The sequence below is a fragment of the Perissodus microlepis genome, chromosome 15 (genome assembly GCF_051167445.1).
Source record: "Perissodus microlepis isolate ML-2025 ecotype Zambia chromosome 15, ASM5116744v1, whole genome shotgun sequence".
Classification (NCBI taxonomy): Eukaryota; Metazoa; Chordata; class Actinopteri; order Cichliformes; family Cichlidae; genus Perissodus; species Perissodus microlepis.
The window spans coordinates 38,535,444-38,561,318 of record NC_140475.1 but is presented as its reverse complement, the minus strand read 5'-3'; the positions used below and the strand labels follow the sequence as shown (position 1 = coordinate 38,561,318).

General features: G+C 41.0%; 1 protein-coding gene across 23 annotated transcripts in view; it reads left to right on the top strand.

The window, feature by feature from the left end:
* Positions 1 to 25,875, top strand: part of ptprfa (protein tyrosine phosphatase receptor type Fa) — a 350,902-nt gene that overhangs the window by 22,583 nt on the left and 302,444 nt on the right. For 21 of the 23 annotated variants that reach the window (XM_084953601.1, XM_084953608.1, XM_084953595.1 and 18 more), the window contains exon 2: positions 22,204 to 22,290. The exons of 1 other annotated variant lie outside the window; for it this stretch is intronic. The gene's annotated coding sequence lies outside the window, so the exon portion shown is untranslated. Of the gene's footprint in view, positions 1 to 18,143; positions 18,326 to 22,203; positions 22,291 to 25,875 lie in introns of all 23 variants that reach the window. One more of the 23 variants, XM_084953585.1, reaches the window with a different exon arrangement.

Below are 25,875 nucleotides of genomic sequence, written 5' to 3'. Positions count from 1 at the left end.
TGCTCTTTTCTGCTCTACCTGAGCACTCAAAACGCTTTATACAACACGCCCAATTCACCCATTCACACCCACTGCAGAGCACAAGCACTTTTTCTATGCTTAAGTGCTTTCTAACAGTCAGACACGTTCACACTCACGCTCCGATGGATGCATCGGACAGTAACTTCGGGTTAGTGTCTTGCCCAAAGATATTTGGCAGGTGGACTGGAGCAGCCACGGATCAAAACCTCCACCCTTCCATTCGTTGGTGACCTGATGTAGCTCCTGAGCTACAGCCACCCCAAGCATAATCAAATCTGTTAGCGCTCACGTGATTGTGTTATCGATTTTCCTCCAGTCTTTTTGTCGTTCATCATGTTTGAAATTGATGCTAAAGGGTTTATGTTGCAAACAAATACATAAAATGGGTGTTAAAATATGACAAAAAGGAATTGCAACAGTCACATTTGGGTAATGAATAAGAATGTACTGTTGTCATTAAGCTATGGATATGGACAGATTTCCATGTAATACAATTAATATATTGAATACCTAGTGTACCTGGTGTCTGCTGTGGAGATTTTTTGTTCTTGCTCAAAACAGCTGCGTGCTGGAAATTAGGTTGAGAAACTGAAAGCCATAAACACAGTGAAGACATGAAAGATGCTGAACTGAGGGAAGAATATCAGATAATTCTCTGTTGGGATGTCACAGCGAGCAGCATCTTTAATGCCAGACTCCTTCATCTATTGTTAATGAGAAAAATATTTAAAAATGAGACAAGAGGACATAAAGAAAGACTGTATTTCCTTATATATTTGTGTTTGTAGTAGCCCTGTCAGATAACAGATGAAAGGAATATCAGAGAGATAATGAAGGATGGGAAACAAAGACGGGAGAGACGGCGTCGCTGTCACATTCACAGTGATGACATTTCTGGCGCACACAGCACCTCAGTTCCCCTTAACCATCAGCACCAAACAAAGATCTTTGATACAATTAATTGTATTTCCACATCTATCACAGCCTGCAGCTTTTCATATGCTGGTGGTTTCAGAGCTTTTTCCAGCAGCAGCAGCAGGCGGCTGTGAAAAGCTGCCTGCTCGGTGGATCTATCTTTAAGCGCTGCAGCACATGGAAGTGTGAGCGGCTGCGTCGTTGAATATTGATGATTCTCTGTTGCTTTCCGTCCAGATTTGTTAATTAATGTTTAGCTCAGCTGCCATGAATAAGAGGCTCACTAATAACTCTCTGTAGATTATTTTCTCTCTGCTGGAATAAAGTTCACACAGTACCGTGTGTGTTTTCCTTTAAACTGTGTGCTAACACATTTCATCAGCATTCAAATGAAGGAGCCGAGCAGGAAAACAGCACTTTGCTGTGGATTTGAGCCTGACTAATAGGTCATTTTAGATTCTAAAGAGCATTTATTTCTGCCTTGTCTCTACAGCCACTGTACCATTGTTGTGCTTACAGAAGGATCTCCTGTAAGTGATGTAAGGAAGCTTGGTTAATAGCACTGATCGTCCACCACCTCAAATTAAATGTTGCGTTTGACATGACAGTCAGGCTCTGACATTCCTCTGCATATTAAAGGCTCCCTGAGGAGACACTGATGCTGATTTGTCTCCAAGTCCAATTAAACTGCAACGCTGTGCCTGCGGCATCTCTGCCACATGTCAAGGGTTTAGGATGAGCCACGGCCTGTTTGTCACGGTTTCCTCTTGTACATCACAGCATCACAATTTTCCAGAGGGTTAATACAGCCGATTGTCAGGATAACAAATACCTAACCTATCAATACTGATTTTGTTTTTAAAGATACTTTGCACACAGGAAACCCCATTTTACCATTCGTAACTGGTTGTTTTTGGGCTAATTGGTTAGCTCATGTAAGATTACCATAAGCACCAGAGGCTTTGTGAGGGTGTGGCTTGACACACTGATGCACAGAGCTAAAGCAGTCATTATGGGCCTGCCGATGCCAGGCTAAATTGGGCACCTTTTAACCCTTTAAAACCGGTCAGAGCGGGCACGCTCAGTTTTGCGTAACTATTTTTAAATCCCAGTAGCTCTGCAACCACGTGAGCTAGCGCAATAATTTTTTTTGCATATGAAACCGGAGGACTTGTACTTACATCTTATGCCATCAGCTTGTCCTCGGTCACAGTTTCCTTCCACATATAGCTTTACAAAAACTGCATAAAAAGCACTTGCAGCAACAAAAACATAATATTCCAGAAACACGCTTTGCCATCAGCTGTTCATAACACTTCCTACGTCCGGAAGTGACGTCATTTTCGCAGAAATGTAGCTTTTTACCATCAAGGCCTCATTAGCTTATACTGGTGTTTTTAAAAGTTATGTTTGACTTTATGACTTTCTGTGTCGTTTCTGGGATGCTTAGGACTCATATTGCACTGCTGGAAATAGTTTATTTTGATGCATATGCTGCTTTTTTGCAAATTTGCACTATAATATTTATTTTCGTTTTTCCTGCAGTGTATAGAAATTGGTGTATTTCAAAAATAAAACTATGAAGACACTCAAAATAAATTTCCTGTGGTGGGAAACTATTTTGTGCAACTTTTTTGTATTTACAGTTTTGAGGGATAAGCCTCTTAAATTTGTCTAACTAGAAATATATGTTAAAAAACAAAAACGATTTTCAATTTTTTTTGTAGTTTATTGCACTTTTTTTGCAATTTATGTAATTACTATGCACTTAATGCATGCATATTATTAAAATTTAGGCTGTAATGGTTGTATTGATGTATATCAACTTGAAATGCTCCCAAAAATGGCACTAAAACATGTAAAAATATAATATAAGCTCTGGCGGACTTGGTTCTATGGTAGGTCTTAAAGGGTTAAGTGCTGATATAGTCACATGCTGCCTTCCTCTCAGTTACTGTTCTGACTTATGTGGAAGAAGAAAAAGTGGGAAAATATTTTTAATTATTCTTCAAAAATATAAAATATAAAATATAAAATATAAAATATAAAATATAAAATATAAAATATAAAATATAAAATATAGGTGTCGCATGGATCAGGATTTTGTTTTGTCTTGCAAAAAACATCCAGAGGCCGAGTGGGCAGTAGCAGACATTAGTTGACTATCCACTGAGTTCCAGTACAATATTTACTAAGGGGGAGTCCTGTACCGTTAAAGTCCCCTTTGACTGATTGATCATTTATTTCGAGCATATGTGTACTTATATACAAATTAGAGCATATAAAGGAAGGAAAAGACTGTCTTCTAATACAACAGGTGCTCAAAAAGGAGCAGGAAGAAGTAACACTTATATACCCACATCACATATTTATAGTTGTGCACTTTGACAGTATTTCTGATTTGAATTGGTTGATTTTTTGATCACTTGGATCAATTTCTAATTTCCACAGTTAGGTTAGATACAACTGCAGTAAACGGACCAAGAAAGCTTGAGAATACTTTGGGGCAGTGTTGGAGTTCTGGTCTGGTTTCTGGGTCTGTGTGCATCCTTGATGGGAACGCTGAAGTAGCACACATAGATCAAAGGCTGCCTCACAGGCCTAAACAAAGCTGTCAACAGGTTTCATGTTTCTCTCCAGATGTGCCCACGCACAGCATATTAGTATGTGAAGAATAAGAATAAGACACACCTTATTGACCATGGATTTTGCACATTTCATATCCAGATCACATGTGGAACCAGGTGGAATTAGGGCCTACATCTAACACTGAAGCAGATCAATGAATAAATACCAATAATAAAAATCAGACAAAACAAAAGGCTTCATGAAATGATCTGAAGTTGAAGTGCATCTGAATGCTGGATGACAATCCCTCTGGAAAAGCAAATATTTTCAGATATTAAGGACGGCCTCCATAGCAACGGGCCAGCGAGCCAGCAGGTAGCAGTGACTGAACTTTAGAGTGAGAAAAATAAGAAAAGGTCATCAAAAGATTTCAAAAATGGAAGATCATTTGCTTTTAAAGGATGCACAGCTGCAACATTGAACGAGATCATTAAGTGTGTATGTATATTAGATTTAGGAAAAGACTGTCAGCATGGAAGGACCACACTATCAAGCTCCTTCTTCCACATGCAGTTGTAGAGTTAAAAAATGAAGTCTTCTATCTGCATATACATAACTCCCGTCTATCTGTGGTAACCTTTCAAAACCACTGGTCAAGCTGTATTTTGGCCACATATACTTGATCTGCTAGAGATTTGTATTGGGTCGAGCTTCTTTGTGCAATATCAATCTTTTAGTTTTTCTATGCTCAAAAAGCTTTGGCTTCATCTCGTCTATTTTCAAAGTGTTACTCTTCTTTCACATTTTTTCATATAAAGAATACTTGGACATATTTTTCATGTTGGGTCGAGATGTTGCCAAGATGTTCTCCAGGATGTCTTCTAAGTGGCTCTTTTCTGTGTGGAGGTGTAGTAGTTGTAATCTCCTCCTTTCTTTCAAGCTTTTCTTTTGCTTCGTCTTCACGGTGAACGACCACTGTCACTTCCTTTTCTGTTCAGGTTTTCAACTGGTCAGCATTCTGGCATCATCAACATAAGACCGTGAAAGAGCATCTGCTTAGGTACAGTTGCACAGTTGTACCATGTACAACCATGCCACAGATGCAGCTGTGCCATCCAAGGCTGCAGTCATGAGCACAGCCACAATTTGTGTTATGAGGGGAGAACAGGAGAACCGACTTCTCTAGCTTTCTTTAGAAAATTCAGTGGTACATGCATCTGCCTGACAGCCACAGTTTTGGGTGCACTGCCGCTGTGTCATAATACAGCTCAGTGCCTCTGTGTGGGTTGCAGGGAATGAAAAAAGTTGTTGGGGGGCTGAGTGTTGTTTTGTTTGCTGGAAAACTCGTTGACAATCAATACAAATAAAATTAGGAAAATTGATTTTGCAATAATGCAACTGAGTTTAACTTGCTGGTTTCAATTGGAACTGAAGTCATTTAGCTAAACCTTTATTGTATATGATATCATTAGTCATTTTACAGTAGTTAGCCTCAGTCATAAGAGTTTGGAAATCTGCACTTCCAGTATTTGTAGAAGCTTGCAGACAAAACAGCTGGTCCACTGAGGCAGAGCATGAACTCTATTTACATGCCACTGCACTGACAGTGAATTGAAAATGTGGTTTCAGGTGATGAGGAACTGTGGGGACACAGGTGGGATTGCTGGACAGGAACTGAAATTGCAGGAGAGTTAATACAAGAAGACAACGTGACTGTGACCAATGTAATAATAATTATAATGCTAAGAATGTCTTTACTGGCAAGTATAGATGTCACGGACAAAGGTAGGGTAAAACTCTCTCATGACCTCACTAACTAATAACATCAACTTTTCTAACTTTTATCTTTATCATCTGTTGGCTGCCCCAAACCAAAGACCACATTCAGTAAACCCCTTCAAGCACATAAGTCCACTCTCAATTCTCTTTTCCTTCAGTTAGTGACACGTCAGTTTGGATGCTCCTTTCTTGGCTCACGGTTTTAACCTTCTTTGACCCTTTTGTTCCAAACTGGGTTCACTGTTGACTTCACAACCCTGGATTTTGCCCTGTACCTCACATCTGTGTCCGACCACGAAAGTGAGTCACCGGAGATCAGCTGTGATTACTGTCAGCAGCCCATCCAGTTTAATTACTCCATTACAGCCAGGTTTAGGCATACTGCACCCAAGCTATTGGTATACATTTGATTTCAATGTGAGTCTGACAGCAGGCCTTAAAGGCATATGCTTACTGAAATTGCATGAATGAGTGAGGGTTTTCAGCAACATTAGCTCTTAGAATCCTAAATAGCTCAGAGACTCATTCATACGTCCACAGCAATAACAGAAGATGGTGAGGTTTCTATCTGTTGACATCTATTTGAAATTCTGGTTATTTCTACCTCATTGGCAGCAAATCTGCAGCCAGTCTGTCTGTTGGCCTCATCTCTGCATCTCACCACTGTTCTTCAGGTGTGGTTACTTTGAAGCATTTTAATGGATGTGACTGATGATATGTCTCGATGTGTGAGACAGACAAAGACGTTTCTGCTGCAGTTTCACTGAGTGAAAGTTTAGTATTTCAGTAGTTTGTTACTTAGCACTAATTAGCAGATATACAACATGTATGTGTTTGTGTGTTGCGCCTGTACAGTTCATGTATACTCGCATACAAAGCTAGCTAGCATTAGCTGATAAGTTCGACTTCTATCTTCTAATCAAAATAAGTCCTGGGATCGGTTATTGTGTTGATGTTGTGGATTCTTGTGTAATATTATTGTCTGGGGCACATGCAGCATCTAACCAATCACAACCATGTATAAGTGGACAGGAGGAAAAGCACTGCTCAGTAGCTTAGCATTATAAGCAATGTGTGAAAAGGGATTAAGCACTTTGCCCAATGAGACTGGATAAGATCTGCTGTATTAATAAAATATTGTCAGGAAGCGCTGTGTGGCAGGCAGGAGTAGGACCCAAAATGCAGACGCTCAGACTCAAGGGATTAACTCAAAATCACAGCTTTATTGGCTGGCAGGGAAAAAGCATACAAACACAAACTAAACTAAACTGGAAAAATCACAAACTAAAACTCACAGGGAGACACACAGCAAGAGGGACGACGCACACTGATTCAGAGAAACACAGGGTTCAAATACACTGGGAAGTAAGGAGGGGAATGAGACACAGGAGGAGGGCACAGCTGGGAGACATCAGAACTGACGAGACAAGGAAGCAAAGCAGGACGCATTCACATAAGACACGGACCTTCAAAGTAAAACAGGAAGTATGACACAGAGACGCGAACTTGGCACGGTGGAGACAGCAACTAAGAAACACAGAGACATAAACCATAAGGCAGAGGACTCTAAGAACCAAAATACACAGAGGGAAATACTCAGCATGGAACACAAGAAACTAGACTCGAGGGAGAAACAAAAGACCAACCAAGAGAACATAATTCACAATACAGAGGGACAGAAAACACAAGAAACTCAAAACATGCGAAGACACAGACCAAGAAACACGGACTTTACACAGAACAGAGGGGGCACAGAGAAACACGAGGGGCAAGGGATCAAAACTAGGAACCACAGAATAAATCACACATAAATCACAAAGAACTAAAATCGCTGTCTGAGGCCAAGAAAAGAGTATCAGTATCAAAACTCTGTCAGTAGCGCAAAAGTGAATGTAATGAATTGTAATCAAGCATTTCAATAAAGTAAAAGATGGTTTTTAGTTGCTAGTGGGGTTTAAAGATCTGAGAGCAAGTGAAGATCAAATACAAAAGCAGAATATTCAAACGCTGCTGCTTTCTTCACATTATTATTGGTTTATTTCTCAGCAGTAGCTTAAATAGTTCTTCCTTTGCGCATCATCGTTGTTGATGCCGGTGGGTTAGTCTGCTGGGAATTTTGTCTTTTACAGCTGCAGGATATAAGTCTCTGTCTTTGAGATATATGAAAGTGTCTTAAATCAAAACAACAAAAACATATAACAACAAATAAATAGCTTTTTGTGCATAACCACGATTATATATTCATGCCTTCGACTGCAGCTGCTGTCCTGCTGTGACCTCCCACATTGTAACTAATGGCTTCCCCACATTTTACTTTGCAGAGCTCCTTATCGGCCACCATTCTCTTTCCCCTCCCTGGTTCATATTGAGTTTTTACAGCTTATATTATCACAAGAGCAATTCCTCTGGCGGATATGAATCATGACCATATGTCCAGTACATGATGTGCTTGTATAGTCAGCTGTGAGCTGAATAAGGGGAGGCCTAGCAGGGTGCTGGCGCTGTTTTTCTGGGAGCGTGACGTCCCCGATGGCAGGAGGTTTGGCTTCTGGCTTGACGGCAGCCTGGCCCAGGCTCTGAGGGGATGTGACCCACAGAGCCTGGCAGAGTCCACGGCCCCAACAATCTGCTGCTTCCCTGGACACTGGTGGGCAGGGTTGGGGTGGGTGGAGCAACACCCTGCATGTTGTAACAGCATCAGGGAAATAATGATGCCAAAAAAAAAACAAAAAAAACAAAGAAGTTCATTAATGTCAAAGTGACTCTAAGTGGGTAAAAAGGCGTTTTCTCTCTCCATGCCACACCCTCTGTTCATTTAACATAAAAAAAAGCATCACAACCAATAAACGAGCTTAAAGAGGCCAAAAGGCTCGATAGTCTTGAACTGTTGTGTTTATTTCTCAGTAAAAGAAACACTTTCTATTGTGGAAATGGATTACACTATAAGTCAGATTTGAACTGAGATCAAGCCATTGAAGTTAGTATCACTCCCAGTGCAGCGTCCAGAAGGTAACAAGTATCTCCAACTAACAAAAACACAGCGGAGCTAATGTATTATAACCCTAAACAAGAAGAAACAAACAAATCCAGCCATATTTATAATTACTTAGAATATAATTTTGGATAAAATAACACAAGTTAGCATTCATTTTAAACAACAGTGGCAATTAATGTCACCGGTCCAAATGGCAACGGGTGAAGTGCAGGTACAGGGCCGGGCGAGAGCCTGCAAACACAAATGAAGTCAAATATGGAGGAAGGAGTGCTGAAACCTGCAGCTATGACACAGATATTTGATATATTATTAATAGAAACATTGCAAGTTTGTTCACTGGTATCCACTTTTGGTTCTGTTAGACCCAGTTAGACACGTTTCTCTGACTTCAACTGATTAATTATCTCATTTTATAGCGCAGATTATCTCAAAGAACGGATCAAACACAACAACTCAAACTGTTTGATGTGCTTTCACTCAGGCCTTTTACATAGTGTCATTTTTTGTCAGGGTTCTTAAAGTTCCTTAAAGCCCCAAAAACCTTTTAATTCATTCATTTAAAAAAAAATAAAAAACTGCTTTATTTTGCATTTGTGATGTGAAATCTGAGAGTACGGGGGCTAAATAGCTCAGAGTAGATACACTATGCTATCTGGCAATCAGCAGTGAAATACAAAAGTCCAAGCTACAGTCCTGTTTAAGCCACAATATGTTTTGTGCACGTTGGTATGACGGGAGCAAAGGCAGCTGAATCACATGCACGTTGCAGGTCAAAGATCACACACAAACAAAAACACGATCTTACAGGAACAAATAATAATCTTGATTAAAATCATTTGTGTTCCTCACACCTTCAGATGAGCGTAGCCGGCATATCCTCCTGAGACTTGACCTATTTGTGTCCTACAGTGGACATTTTATTCAGCTGTGTTTGAGTCACCCGATCAAGTCCTACAGTCCTCTTCAGAAAACATTCAGGGCTTTGCAGTGATGTGCATCTTTTCAGTTTGGCCAGCATACAAACAGCCACATTTTATGCAAAGGGGAGAAGGAAGCGAAATATTATTTCTCTATTGCCGTTTTTACCATGATAATTATATGTAGCGTATTTTACATCTGAAAACAATTAAATTATTTCTATTTTGAAGCACTCCTTATATGAACGTCACCTCAGTGGACAATTTTTATAGATTAAAGGCTCAACATCTTTGGAGAAAAAAGTGAAGCAAAGAGGAATTTATTCTGAGTAGTAGAGAGAGAATCTGATCTGGAGCTGTTAGATGAGGAAAAGGATGGGAATGAGTATTAGCCTGGGATTGGAGGAGATGGTGAAGAAGAAGTAATTGAAGGAGGGGAAGAAGATGCGGGAGTATCTGATGAGGAGACAGGCTCAGAGCCAGAAAGGTAACAGGAACATCGTCCTGCTCTGTGGGCCGGGACTAGCATCATGTTTTATTTAGTTCCAGGATAATGTATCCAGTTTGATTATCATGTTAGATTATCGCTGTAGAAATATTTAGTATTTTAGCATTTATTCGTATTTTCTTTTCCATTCGTCTTAAAAGATTGACACTTTGTTTCACGTCAGTGTTGTGAGATTCAGTCTCTTACACTTTGCTTCAGCCTAAAGGACTGTATGAAGGACTGTATGGAGGACTGTATGAAGGACTGTATGGAGGACTGTATGAAGGACTGTATGAAGGACTGTATGAAGGACTGTATGGAGGACTGTATGAAGGACTGTATGGAGGACTGTATGAAGGACTGTATGAAGGACTGTATGGAGGACTGTATGGAGGACTGTATGAAGGACTGTATGAAGGACTGTATGGAGGACTGTATGGAGGACTGTATGGAGGACTGTATGAAGGACTGTATGAAGGACTGTATGAAGGACTGTATGAAGGACTGTATGAAGGACTGTATGGAGGACTGTATGGAGGACTGTATGAAGGACTGTATGAAGGACTGTATGGAGGACTGTATGGAGGACTGTATGAAGGACTGTATGAAGGACTGTATGGAGGACTGTATGAAGGACTGTATGAAGGACTGTATGGAGGACTGTATGGAGGACTGTATGAAGGACTGTATGGAGGACTGTATGGAGGACTGTATGGAGGACTGTATGAAGGACTGTATGGAGGACTGTATGAAGGACTGTATGAAGGACTGTATGAAGGACTGTATGAAGGACTGTATGAAGGACTGTATGAAGGACTGTATGGAGGACTGTATGGAGGACTGTATGAAGGACTGTATGGAGGACTGTATGAAGGACTGTATGAAGGACTGTATGGAGGACTGTATGGAGGACTGTATGAAGGACTGTATGGAGGACTGTATGAAGGACTGTATGGAGGACTGTATGAAGGACTGTATGGAGGACTGTATGAAGGACTGTATGGAGGACTGTATGAAGGACTGTATGGAGGACTGTATGAAGGACTGTATGAAGGACTGTATGGAGGACTGTATGAAGGACTGTATGGAGGACTGTATGAAGGACTGTATGAAGGACTGTATGGAGGACTGTATGAAGGACTGTATGGAGGACTGTATGAAGGACTGTATGAAGGACTGTATGGAGGACTGTATGGAGGACTGTATGGAGGACTGTATGAAGGACTGTATGGAGGACTGTATGAAGGACTGTATGAAGGACTGTATGGAGGACTGTATGGAGGACTGTATGAAGGACTGTATGGAGGACTGTATGGAGGACTGTATGGAGGACTGTATGAAGGACTGTATGAAGGACTGTATGGAGGACTGTATGGAGGACTGTATGAAGGACTGTATGAAGGACTGTATGGAGGACTGTATGAAGGACTGTATGAAGGACTGTATGGAGGACTGTATGGAGGACTGTATGAAGGACTGTATGGAGGACTGTATGGAGGACTGTATGGAGGACTGTATGAAGGACTGTATGGAGGACTGTATGAAGGACTGTATGAAGGACTGTATGAAGGACTGTATGAAGGACTGTATGAAGGACTGTATGAAGGACTGTATGGAGGACTGTATGGAGGACTGTATGAAGGACTGTATGGAGGACTGTATGAAGGACTGTATGAAGGACTGTATGGAGGACTGTATGGAGGACTGTATGAAGGACTGTATGGAGGACTGTATGAAGGACTGTATGGAGGACTGTATGAAGGACTGTATGGAGGACTGTATGAAGGACTGTATGGAGGACTGTATGAAGGACTGTATGGAGGACTGTATGAAGGACTGTATGAAGGACTGTATGGAGGACTGTATGAAGGACTGTATGGAGGACTGTATGAAGGACTGTATGAAGGACTGTATGGAGGACTGTATGAAGGACTGTATGGAGGACTGTATGAAGGACTGTATGAAGGACTGTATGGAGGACTGTATGGAGGACTGTATGGAGGACTGTATGAAGGACTGTATGGAGGACTGTATGGAGGACTGTATGAAGGACTGTATGGAGGACTGTATGGAGGACTGTATGAAGGACTGTATGGAGGACTGTATGAAGGACTGTATGGAGGACTGTATGGAGGACTGTATGAAGGACTGTATGGAGGACTGTATGAAGGACTGTATGAAGGACTGTATGGAGGACTGTATGAAGGACTGTATGGAGGACTGTATGAAGGACTGTATGGAGGACTGTATGGAGGACTGTATGAAGGACTGTATGGAGGACTGTATGAAGGACTGTATGGATTTTGTATGAAGGACTGTATGGAGGACTGTATGGAGGACTGTATGAAGGACTGTATGGAGGACTGTATGGAGGACTGTATGGAGGACTGTATGGAGGACTGTATGAAGGACTGTATGGAGGACTGTATGAAGGACTGTATGGAGGACTGTATGGAGGACTGTATGAAGGACTGTATGAAGGACTGTATGGAGGACTGTATGGAGGACTGTATGGAGGACTGTATGAAGGACTGTATGGAGGACTGTATGGAGGACTGTATGAAGGACTGTATGGAGGACTGTATGAAGGACTGTATGAAGGACTGTATGGAGGACTGTATGGAGGACTGTATGAAGGACTGTATGGAGGACTGTATGAAGGACTGTATGAAGGACTGTATGGAGGACTGTATGAAGGACTGTATGGAGGACTGTATGGAGGACTGTATGAAGGACTGTATGGAGGACTGTATGAAGGACTGTATGAAGGACTGTATGAAGGACTGTATGGAGGACTGTATGAAGGACTGTATGGAGGACTGTATGGAGGACTGTATGAAGGACTGTATGGAGGACTGTATGGAGGACTGTATGAAGGACTGTATGAAGGACTGTATGAAGGACTGTATGAAGGACTGTATGGAGGACTGTATGAAGGACTGTATGAAGGACTGTATGGAGGACTGTATGAAGGACTGTATGGAGGACTGTATGGAGGACTGTATGAAGGACTGTATGGAGGACTGTATGAAGGACTGTATGAAGGACTGTATGGAGGACTGTATGGAGGACTGTATGAAGGACTGTATGGAGGACTGTATGAAGGACTGTATGAAGGACTGTATGGAGGACTGTATGGAGGACTGTATGAAGGACTGTATGGAGGACTGTATGGAGGACTGTATGAAGGACTGTATGGAGGACTGTATGAAGGACTGTATGAAGGACTGTATGGAGGACTGTATGGAGGACTGTATGAAGGACTGTATGGAGGACTGTATGAAGGACTGTATGAAGGACTGTATGAAGGACTGTATGGAGGACTGTATGAAGGACTGTATGAAGGACTGTATGGAGGACTGTATGGAGGACTGTATGAAGGACTGTATGGAGGACTGTATGAAGGACTGTATGAAGGACTGTATGAAGGACTGTATGGAGGACTGTATGAAGGACTGTATGAAGGACTGTATGGAGGACTGTATGAAGGACTGTATGAAGGACTGTATGGAGGACTGTATGAAGGACTGTATGGAGGACTGTATGGATTTTGGCGTTTGGCCGTGTGCTTCTGAAGTTCTACCAATTGTGTTGTGGCATAATGAAACATAATTGGGTGAAGTGGATCTGTGCATCTTAACGTTATTAGAGAAGCATGCGGATATCCATGTGCACAAGATAATTAACTGTTCCTACAATTTAATTATCTTGTATGCACAAGATAATTAAATTGTTCCCAGAAGTAACATAAATTGTGTGTAGAAGATGAAAAAAATAATCTCATAGTACTACAGGGACTTAAGGTGAACCTGAGCTGAGCTGAGATTAAATATGTGGTGAAACACCTTATTGTCCTGCTCCACCTCACATGGTTACAGTGCATGAACCAGTACGGACTCTCAGGTCCTCCATCATGAGCTTTCTCATTTCAAAATGAAGGACATTAACCTTCAGACAGACTTTTATGGCCTCAGGTGCTGGAACAGTCTAAGCTGGAGGACACGAGAGCAGCTGGAAATGTTTAAAAGAGTTAAAAGAGGGCTAGAGACTAGTTGGCAACACCTCTGGTAGGGCTGCTAGCAGATTGCTGCAGTTGCCTGTGTTTTGCAGACTCCAACTTCTCTGCAACACTTACTAACTAGTTACTGAGCAACAGTGAAACCTGAAAAAGTAGAAATCGTTCTTGTAGAAAGACCGGACCAGACGCTCAGTGTTCACAGAGTGTCTCTTTATTTCTGGTTGCTTTATTGCTGGGTGTGGTCACACACGCTGCTCTTCCCCGACGTTATGCACACGTTCCCGCTCTGGCCCTCCTTCCTCTCCACTCCAGCGCCTAAAACAGTAGAGAGCTCATCAGTGCCATCACCATCACCTGTCCACTCACCTGCCTGGCACCGCCTTCAGCTCACTGCACCACCCTCCCCTACAGCTGAGTCAGGGGCCACACCTCTCCCACAGTTCAAAAACAAAGTTGCACGTTTTACTTCCACATATGGTTTGTGTCCCACGTTTCCCAGTTTCACTGCTGCTCCACAAGTAGTTGGGGAATGTTTGCGTCTGCCATGCAAACTATGGACAACTGTTGCAACTTACTGGCAACCAAAGCAACTGAAAGGAGTTTTTAGTGGAGCATTATACATCTCTTTGGGACCAATTTTATGTAAGACTGTTAGCAACCTCCAACAACCACTCGCCAACCAGTAAGGGAATATACATTTTCCATAAGGGCGTGTGGTTGTCAGGGAACGCATCTGTATCTGCATGACTGGGAGTTTAGCAGCTGATTCCACAATGATTCTAGCAACCTCCAGCAGCCGCCTGCCAACTGGATGGGGACTAAAGCTTTTCCTAAGTGACCGGTGGTTGCGAGCAGTCTTATCTCTAGGACTGTGTGACTGGGGCCTTGCTAAAGGACCAAAGCTAATGTCCTGTTTTAAAGAAAGCGATCTAGAACCACACCAAAGATTCATGGTTTGTTCTACTGCGCGGCGCCTCCCTCCCACTGAGTTACATGAAACTCAGTTGGTTTTGCATAATCTTGCTGACAGTTAAATAGCACTACAAACCGTAGGAGGGCGGTTGAAGAACACATCCTCCACTGAGGTTAATGCCCTTACTTTATATTTTAGGTAAAGTGATTTGGATCTAAATTTGATGAGTTCCTCTTCTGTTCGTGCATCAGCTCTCCACCAAGACTCATGAAATCCAGCTTTGAAGCACTGTAAGCATGTCTTTGTGCTGGCAGCAGAACAAAGAGAAGTTCTAGTGTGAAATTTTAGATGCAAGTTTTAGAAGCTTCAGCGATTTCTTAAATTTAGTGCCTTGAACAGTAATATTTAAAGATACAGTAAAAATACACCCACACTCAGAAGACAAATTTAGATGTTGTATGCACTAGTACAGCCTCCAGTAAACTTACGGTACACTGTCTTTTTCTCATTTTCTCATATATACACAAACACACACACGCATTCCCAGTGTGTATTAGCTGAGGCTGGGCTGCAGCAGTGTAATGAGTGCAGCCACCAGCCTTTGACTGGAAGGTTGCTCGATGACTCTCCAGCTCGGGTGTTTTCAGCTGCCCGTCTCTTCTCAAGTTTCAGTCAACAAAATCAGCCGTTTGAACTTCATCCCCCTCAAAACAGCGAACAATCGCAGCGAAGAAAACTTGATCTAATTTGGTAGGTTGCTCATTCCACAACATGAAAAGCACATGATGTTGAACTGACTCTGACCTCAGTGAGATAATTTTTCCAAGGGCAGCCTGATCCTCGTTTGTGGGAACAAATTATTATTAAGTTCAGCCAGGCTTGGCTGCACATCAAAGGCTGCATTTACAGTGCGAGTCATTATGATCTGTCTAAAAATTGCTGCTGGTATCAAATGTTTTGGACGGGTGTTGATATACAGATGTGAGTGTTTGGTTCATGAACCCTACTAATGAATCTGTGAGAGGTTTGCCTTGAAAATCATCATTTTTAAATACTTTTGAAACATATTTTAAAGAGAAATATTTAGCAGAGAATTACGACGTGTGTGTCTCATTTTAATCAGTCACCTCTCAGTCTCCTACTGGATGAAATGGTTTTCACCAACTAAAACTTACAGTTCACAGATTCAGCTAATTCAGCTCAGCTCCAGATTTAGAGAAACAGGTGGTGAAGCTGTAAACTTAATGATTGGTCCTAGAATATATTTCATTATGGAAGAAGTATTCAGGACAACGGTTTGCTAATCCTCTGTTTCTTAATGCAAAACTATCATTACCTGTGTGCTCATCATAGTAAAAACAGCCATTCACTGTGGAAATTACTGTATTTGTTTTGATGTTATTAACTTATTGATAAGGAGGCATAAATTCATAAAGAGTGGTTCACTGTAGTAGCTGCTCAGTCTGAGAATCAGGTGCCTTAATAGATTTACTGCGGTAATCTAAGAGGCTGCTAGAAAATTAATGGAAGTGAAAATGAAAAAAGTTGATACATGAATTCGTTTTTATGAAAGTCTTATGTTCATTTTATGTTACGGGGGAGGGAGGGGGCTTAAGCTAATACTCTGAGAAAAAAATGGGTTCATTATGAACAAGATCATTTTGAATATTCTCTTGGATTAAAACTGTAAATTCATGAGAAATGAACTTCAATGAAACTGTTTTGTTGTCAAAGAATTCAATTTCTTCATTAGTTGAACAGCCACGTGGAACATTTAAGGTTTAGACTGAGCTAAAAATGTGGCCAGGAGTTTATCCGACCCCCAGGCTCGGCTCTCAGACTTAAAAATGTTGTTTGCCACCTTGTTTCCTTTTTGTCTAATGAAATAAAATGCTGTGTCATCAGACACAGGTAAATGGTGTCTAGTATTATTTTTAAAAGTAAAGTAAATTCTGAGGAAGAAGAGAAAAATGAGCGAGTGCTGTTTGTTTTCTCGTTTGTCCGGCCCAAGTGCCGTTCTTTAAAGAGCTGTGGTTGAGGTGCAACAACATGATGGAAGACATCCTTACATCATTTTTATTCTCCCAAACAGATCGATTCAGCAGCAGCGTCTCTTCTGGATGCTTCCATTGATGATTCGGATATATTCAGTAGCAAGGGGCTCTAATCTGACTCGGTCTATGTGGGGTGAGAAGGTTTTCTCTCCAGCTGAATCTCTGAAAATTTATGTTTTTAAATTTGTGAGTACTATTAACAGAGTTTTTTTTTTACTCTCTGAATTCAATCTAAGTTTAATTCTGAGTTTATTCTGAGTTTTTGTAACAAATAGTTCATAATAGCTGTTTTAGGTTTTTTTATTTTTAGAAATTTGGCAAAATATTTAATTCCTTATCTACAACAGGAATCTGACCAGTATGCAAAAAAATAAAATAAAGCTACTACTTTAACTTCTACTTTGTCATTGGTGACGGCCTTTTCCCGAACCCTGTGTTATTAGAATATCTGATTTATTCAAAATATTCAAATAATCTTACTGAAGGAAACTGCAAGTATATTGATAAAGTGAGAAACATTATGGACTCAGTTACCTTCCATCAAGTCCAGCGTCACTAGGTTTGTGGCCGAGATCTAATGAGACCTGCAGTTTATAAAACGCAGCAACACAGACAAGGTCAGACCTGCTAATGATTTAATGTTCCTGTGAACCTTTGGCAAGACTAATTTGTTGCAATTTGGGTCTGGTTTTCCCATTAAAAAGCTGATAAAGGCTTGTAAATAATGAGCCAGTCATTGTCCTCTTTGTGCCCTTTAGTCCTGTTGCACCATTAATTAGCTGTTTGATACTCTGAGTCTTACTTTTAGTCCCCGTGTGCCTTTTTCGCTGTGGCTCGCTGTCCTGCTGGTTTGATGTAGGTTTTAATGAGACTCCAATGAGACTCTCAGCCTGCTTTCACAGCTGCGTCCACCAGCTGCACATGTGATGGAGCTGTTAGCTGAAATCTAATCGAGAATTTGAATCATCATTAATTGTTATTTTTTTGTATTTATGTTTGCTGTGCAAAATGTCTGCACACCTGAATGTGTGGCAGGAAAACAAACAACCAAAAACCCCTCTATCTGACCCTCTCATGTTAAATGAGGAACATCTAAACTTCTCATACTTGCATTTATGTAATAACATTAACAGCAACATTTAATGAGATTTAAGGAGATTCCCAAAGCAGTGAGCTCATATTGGCCCCGGTCAAAGTAATCCTAGACGCACTCGGGTATAAGATCACGGATGCAGGTAGAGGAAGCCCTCCGTGGAGAATAAGGCTGGAAGCCAAAATCCAGGAAGCCTGGAAGGATGTTAGTTGGTTAACTGAGGTGCACAAGGTCGTCATGAGAGACAGGACCTGGGTGATAAACAGATGTCCATAACTGAGACTGAGACAAACAAAGCTCTGGCCACGAGGCTGAAGAGATAAACCAGAGAAGCAGAGGGCCTGTTCTCTGAAGATCCATCCAGGGTGTTCTCTCATCTACAGGGAATAACAGCACGAGGGCAGAGCCACTCAGAGCTGAAACTGAACAACACTGGAAAAACATCTGGGAGAAAAAGGTGTCACATACCACCAATGTCAAGTGGCTGGTGGACCTAAAAGCTGACGACAGCAACCAGAGCCAGGGGTGCCAGGCGCTGAAGGAACAGCTGGAGCAAATGTGGAAGGTAAAATTCAAAGTGGTCCTAATGGTAATAGGAGCATTAGACACTGTAACCCCCACACTGGAAGAGTTTCTCCAGCAGACTCCAGGCCAACATCAGAGGTTGCTGCCCAGAAAACAGCAGCTAAGATCCTGGACAGGCCCCCCCCTCAGACCCCCCCAGATCCCCCCAGACCTTTAATAGAGGACCTGAGGGACACACATATTTTGTATATTTAGAGGGAGGACAGGGATTATGCAGACGCTGCCCACTATGAAACCTCTACTCTGATGAAACTGTTGTCGTATTTAACAAGTTTTACTTACCCAAGGGTGGAAGCTGAGATAAATAAAAGCTTTCTAGATATTAGAGATATTGTCATTCGAGCAATAAATAACTTTTACTTAATTTAATATTTTAGCTTATTTAAAAAAAGAAATCCAAAACAAAACTGGTCAGAAGTGTAGACGTGAACAGTATAACACAAGTCAGTTAACTTTCAGGGATATTAATCTGCATATAAATGTGACAGCAAGTGCTCTGAAGACGCAGCAACACTTTGTAGACGGTTTTGACTTTAAACTTCTAGACTTTGTGTTTTGGATTTGAATCTGTTGCCATGTTCAGATATTGATGATCTCGCTCATACTGTTGTTTGACTACAGACAAACATATGTGCAAGGATTTCATTGGATTTTCATAAACTCTTCCTATGCATTTATAAACATGAAAATGCTGCTGCTCATAAATCTGATGAATATCACACAGACCAAAACATTACAACTTAATGAATGTTAATAAATGTTCCAGTAGTAAGCGAGCCAGCGTGTGAGCGCTCCTTTTAATTGCTTTTACACTGTTTCATGTTTAAAGTTTTCTATTCTCTCTTGTAATTTATATTATCTTTGTCTCATTAGTCTCAAATTGTTTCAATTGTGTGAATTGAAACTGTCATATTTTTGTCATTCTTCTGTAAAGCAATTTAAATTGGACTAACCTGAGCTGTAACCTGCATGAATAGAGGTGTGATAGATTTACAAACAGACACACATGCTGCTGCCTTCTGATTGGCTCTGAGAGGATTTAATCAGCTGAATGTGAAGCAGTCTGAATGAGATGGGGAAGGAGATGCTTTTAAAATGCAATATTAGAGCAGTGAGACACATGCTTGCTTTGTTTGTGTGCAGGTGTGGGGGAGGCACTTTCAATCCTTGCAGGATTTGTGGTTTCTTCTCTAAATGTATTCAGCAGGGGGAGAATTGGTCTCTGGATTTGAAGGTCTTAAGCTTGAAAGTCTTTCCTGCGGGGATGTTGCCACTGAAACACCTGTCTTTGGTTTTTTTCTTTGTGCTGAGATATACCAGCATTGTGCTCAAATCTCAAAATGTAAATTGTACAGGCAGAACTGCAGCGTATAATCCCTCTATGGATGCGTTAATGTCCAAGTAAAATATTAGAAAGCAGTAATATTGCGTTTGCTATGAAGTTCCTGATAAAGGAGCCAACAGCTGTCACAGCGCTGAAATGTTGATTCTCAATACTTTATGCAGTGATGCCTTTCAAACAGTGGGACCAATATTAACTCCACACCTTCAGGAGGTGAGGAGTTAAAAATATCTCTCAGCAAACATTTCTGGCACAACTTTGCCTTCTTCCAAGGTGCATGGAGAGGATGAGACACTGACAACATGGAGATGTGATGGTTAACTTGAACTTTTTTTTCTGTTTCTTGTCCTTTATTTAAGCCCATTTGTGTTATGTATTACTATGACCCTGATGAAGGCCACAATCCGTTAGTCAGTTAATAAAATTGTTCCTCTTTACTTTTAAGTGTTGCTGGAGTTCTTGTGTTGTTAGTTTAAGATATTTCTGCCATGATCTGAATCTGGTAAAAAGATGGTTTGTAAGGTTGAAAGTTTGCTCTTGAACTTTGTTCATTTCACCTTTTGTAATTTTTGCAAAAGTTGTAATTAAGCTTTGATGGTTTGCATCATTTTTGACAGGCTGAAAACATTCAGAGATCTGCAAACATTTAATCTACATTTTCACCCTTTGTTCACTGCCCTTTGTTTCAAATAATGTTGTTACTCTTGGACTCTGTAGTCAGACTCAACAGTAGCTTTTCATGACTCATAATAGGTTCACCACAGGCCATTTTAACTTCTGTCTCTTTATAGACTGAAAAGCCAGCTTCCTTCTCATTGGATAATTTTGAGCTGCGTGGCTGAGAACACCATATACTTGCTGCCATATTTAATGACATCATACAGACACCAGTGTAAACTGTCTGAAACAGAGCAGTATGAAGCTCCACTGAAGTCATTGTTGGAACCTTTGCCCCTCCCTAATATGAGTATTTATCAAAGAAATACTCCTGCTCAGCTCCTCAGATTAACTTTTGCCTTTTGTCAGGCATTAAAACTTGTTAAACTGACAATGATTCAGACCTCTGGCTGAGATAAAATTAATAGTCTGGAAATCCTCTTTCATGGCTTAAACGCTTGTAACAAAAGTCCAAAAATAAAGCTTTTCAGAGTTAGCAAAGCCATCCAGTGGACTGGATTGGACCCTTGGGTGGGCCCATTCTGGCTCATGGGCCATATGTTTGACAATTTTGTCAAAAGACTCTATTGTGGCTTTTGAAAAAAATAATATTGGATTTGCATCAAGCTATGAAGTGCATCCCTAGTGTTTTCAGCAGGACTTTGAAGTAATCACTTCAAAGAAACATCACTTCATACATAAAGGAGATGCTGAGATTAGACGTGTCACTTCCTGCATGGAGTATACCACATCTGCAGCTGCTATCAAGATGTTATCACATCAGGATTTATTAATGCCTTCTGATTATTATATTCATTCACACCTGATGAGCGCTGTCAGTATTTGGATTCTATCAGCAGACAAATCTCCAAATACAAATCAGGCATGAACTGGTGTGGCCTTATTGTGCCATTCAAATGTCAAAGTCATAACATTACTGCTATATATGGAATCATCAGGTCATCAGTAGTTTTAGACTACGCAAACGTCAAATAGCTAATTATCACACAATTTACTGCATTTATTGAATATCGCACCTAAGCTTTCCTTACAGCCTTTCCCAGGATGTGAAGTGTGTGGTGTGTTAGTGCAATTATGTAACAGTATCGCTCAATAATTAGAAGCCAGCTACCCACCACCCATCCACATTTTACATGTTTAAATAATTTAGGCACGTCTACTCCTGCACTTTATGTCAGTGTCCAAAAGAGGGTGCTTGGTGAAGAGGAAAAAGAAAGGGAGGGGCAACCTAGCCTGGATTTAGGAGAGTTAATAAAGCTGTTTCCTGTTAAAGTTAAATCCAGGCAACATTAATATGTTACTGGATGTAACATATTAATGTTGCCTGGAAGGAACAGAAGGATAAAGGAAATCCTGGCGTTTCTGGTCAAACCTGCTCGTGTTAACTTAAACAAACAAATGTGTTGACTTTGTAAATGAACAGTGGTGGACTTCGTGTGATACTGTGTCAGCTTTCCTGGTGAATTTAAGGCAAAAAAAAGTTGGTTAGGCACAATTCTGTAAATATCTTCACAGACCTGTAAGAGAAGTTTGACAGTACACAATCAAATCTAGCTGCACTACACAGTGCACACTGATAAAGCTGAGTTTAGCATAAACAGCTGCAGAGAAAGACAGAACCAGTTCTTTTTACTGGTTTACTACATCCGTATGTCTCTCAGCTCTAGAGTTGTGGCATCTCGCTGGCCTGCAGGCATACACTGGATGCTAACACTGTAATAACACTGTAATAACATAGTCACGTTCACCCCACAACATGCTAGCATTAAAGACTGTCCTGTTCCTGTGGCTGTTTTGGTAAAACAAAAGTAATCGACTCGATGTTCTGTTCCTTCCAGGAGGGCACGAAGACTCTTGTGACAAAGAACTAAAGCTGGCCGAGGCGTCTCAGTATCAGCTGTATCAGTGATGTCAGGCAAACAAACGTAAGTAATAAACAGTCGTCCACCAACAGGAGTCAGCCTTGTATGTTGCAGCCAAGATGTTACTGATGGAGAGAAAATAACTTTAGTGAAAATCTTGAATTATGGAAACAACAGTTCTTAGTCTGTAACACAAAGACTGATTGTGGTCAAACAGAAAGCCTCCAGTGCTGAATATTGATCAGATGGAGTCAGCAATTTGAAGGATTTGCTTCGGGCTTTGTTGCATATGATGGGTCTCCTTACTGCCAGCATCTGACTGATTGAAGAATGAATCAATCAGTCAAACAAAATAATCGATATGTTCAGTTTGTCCTTTATATTCATTAATACAGATTAGTTTCCTTAGACTTTTCTTTTTTCAACCACACGCACTTTTGTTTTGCTATTAAAACATAATCATATGGAAATTATCTGCTGTGCTTGTTAATATCATGGGCACAAGAAGATAAGATGACAGCACAGCAGAGTTTACCTCCAGCCAGCCTGCAGGTAAATCACTGCTGAATCTGTTAAATAATTTAAAACTCAACACTTGTAAATGAGTTTTGTCTTTTGGGAACAACAACCTAGTTCAACACGTGCTGCAAAAAAGAGCTGGGCGTAGCCATTGTGAAGTCGGCCACTACATTTGGACTTCTGAACCCATCACGACAGCGTTTTAGCAGTCGCTATTTGGGTCTGTTTGAGTCCGACGTGATCAGCTAACGCTATCATTAATAAACTGAACAGATGCAAAGCAAACACATGCTATATACAGGGAGTGCAGAATTATTAGGCAAGTTGTATTTTTGAGGAATAATGTTATTATTGAACAACAACCATGTTCTCAATGAACCCACAAAACTCATTAATAGCAAAGCTGAATGTTTTTGGAAGTAGTTTGTAGTTTGTTTTTAGTTTGAGCTATTTTAGGGGGATATCTGTGTGTGCAGGTGACTATTACTGTGCATAATTATTAGGCAACTTAACAAAAAACAAATATATACCCATTTCAATGATTTATTTTTACCAGTGAAACCAATATAACATCTCCACATTCACAAATATACATTTCTGACATTCAAAAACAAAACAAAAACAAATCAGCGACCAATATAGCCACCTTTCTTTGCAAGGACACTCAAAAGCCTGCCATCCATGGATTCTGTCAGTGTTTTGATCTGTTCACCATCAACATTGCGTGCAGCAGCAACCACAGCCTCCCAGACACTGTTCAGAGAGGTGTACTGTTTTCCCTCCTTGTAAATCTCACATTTGATGATGGACCACAGGTTCTCAATGGGGTTCAGATCAGGTGAACAAGGAGGCCATGTCATTAGTTTTTCTTCTTTTATACCCTTTCTTGCCAGCCACGCTGTGGAGTACTTGGACGCGTGTGATGGAGCATTGTCCTGCATGAAAATCATGTTTTTCTTGAAGGATGCAGACTTCTTCCTGTACCACTGCTTGAAGAAGGTGTCTTCCAGAAACTGGCAGTAGGACTGGGAGTTGAGCTTGACTCCATCCTCAACCCGAAAAGGCCCCACAAGCTCATCTTTGATGATACCAGCCCAAACCAGTACTCCACCTCCACCTTGCTGGCGTCTGAGTCAGACTGGAGCTCTCTGCCCTTTACCAATCCAGCCACGGGCCCATCCATCTGGCCCATCAAGACTCACTCTCATTTCATCAGTCCATAAAACCTTAGAAAAACCAGTCTTGAGATATTTCTTGGCCCAGTCTTGACGTTTCAGCTTGTGTGTCTTGTTCAGTGGTGGTCGTCTTTCAGCCTTTCTTACCTTGGCCATGTCTCTGAGTATTGCACACCTTGTGCTTTTGGGCACTCCAGTGATGTTGCAGCTCTGAAATATGGCCAAACTGGTGGCAAGTGGCATCTTGGCAGCTGCACGCTTGACTTTTCTCAGTTCATGGGCAGTTATTTTGCGCCTTGGTTTTTCCACACGCTTCTTGCGACCCTGTTGACTATTTTGAATGAAACGCTTGATTGTTCGATGATCACGCTTCAGAAGCTTTGCAATTTTGAGACTGCTGCATCCCTCTGCAAGATATCTCACTATTTTTGACTTTTCTGAGCCTGTCAAGTCCTTCTTTTGACCCATTTTGCCAAAGGAAAGGACGTTGCCTAATAATTATGCACACCTGATATAGGGTGTTGATGTCATTAGACCACACCCCTTCTCATTACAGAGATGCACATCACCTAATATGCTTAATTGGTAGTAGGCTTTCGAGCCTATACAGCTTGGAGTAAGACAACATGCATGAAGAGGATGATGTGGACAAAATACTCATTTGCCTAATAATTCTGCACTCCCTGTATCTGCTATTGGATTAAGACAAATGTGCTTCAACACACAGGAAGACGTAGTGTTTGGCATATCCAAAAGACACCATTAGCAACAATACAGTTGAGAGGACCAGTTCACTGACTTTAATTAACAGAGCCAAGGCCTAGCACACAGCATTTAGCTAAAGCTCCCAGTGCACCCTGTTAATCAAAGCAGCAGTGCCCTTAACTCTCAGCCTTACTACTCTCCAAATTCAAATTACCTGCCGCTGTTATGAAGGTGTACATTACTCAGAGGCCAAAACAGCTTTTAAATGTAATCAGTTGGTCATTTTAAAATGGGAGTCTCGTGAGATTTCATCACTTTAGAGACCCCCCCCGAGACTTTGGGTTTGCTGCTGAACCTACCTGAGGACCTCACTACATCCCTACAGCACACAAATCACTTATTGGTGTTCTTCTGGTTGGTTTCAGTAAGCACAGTGTCCCAGTTGTATTGACTGAATTAATGACACACTTTAATAAAGCATTTTTTTTAACCTTGGCTCTTTTTTCCATCTTTTGGGGTCTAACTAATTTATACTGACTAAAATGGCTGTGATTGGTCCAGTACTGAGTAAGAATGTAACCAGCAAACTGCAAAATGGCTTTAAAGTAATCCCACAGGGCAAATTCACATGTCAAAGTAAGAATGCTTGTTTTTAGGTCTGACAGGCTGAGGTTGTTGTTCTTGTGCAGACAGCAAGATGGAAAAGATCTCTGCAGACACACAAGTGTGTGACATGCTAGAGAAGTGTCGCTCTGAGATGTGGTGAGAGGTGTGGTGTTGTAGGAATACAGTCGTGTCAAGATGAATATGAGACACAGTCCTCCAAGGAAAAGTGGAAAAAGATTAAATAGTTAAAATATAGAATAATTTTAAACAAACAAAGAGAGATAAGACCGTCTTTTGGTGGTCGGGGAGTTGCGTTCTCACTCAGTGCTGGATCAGTAGTTCACCTATTTTTATTTTGAAGATTGGAAAATCAGACTCACGTTTAAAAAAGCGTTATTGCCCTTTAGCAATGGACGGTTGTTTTGATGTAAATGAATCAACCACTGGGATGGAAAAATGAAGCCAACAACTGTGCAGTTCCTCAAATGGCCACTCAGTCAATTCCAATAGAGTCCCGAGTTGAAATGTGCTGTACGACTTTAAAGCATAAAAACATGTTTACAGCCGGGTACAAAGGCTGAGTCCTCACAGGTTCCCTGTTCATACTGGGGGTGGAGGAGTTTCTGTAAAAGTCATCCATGTG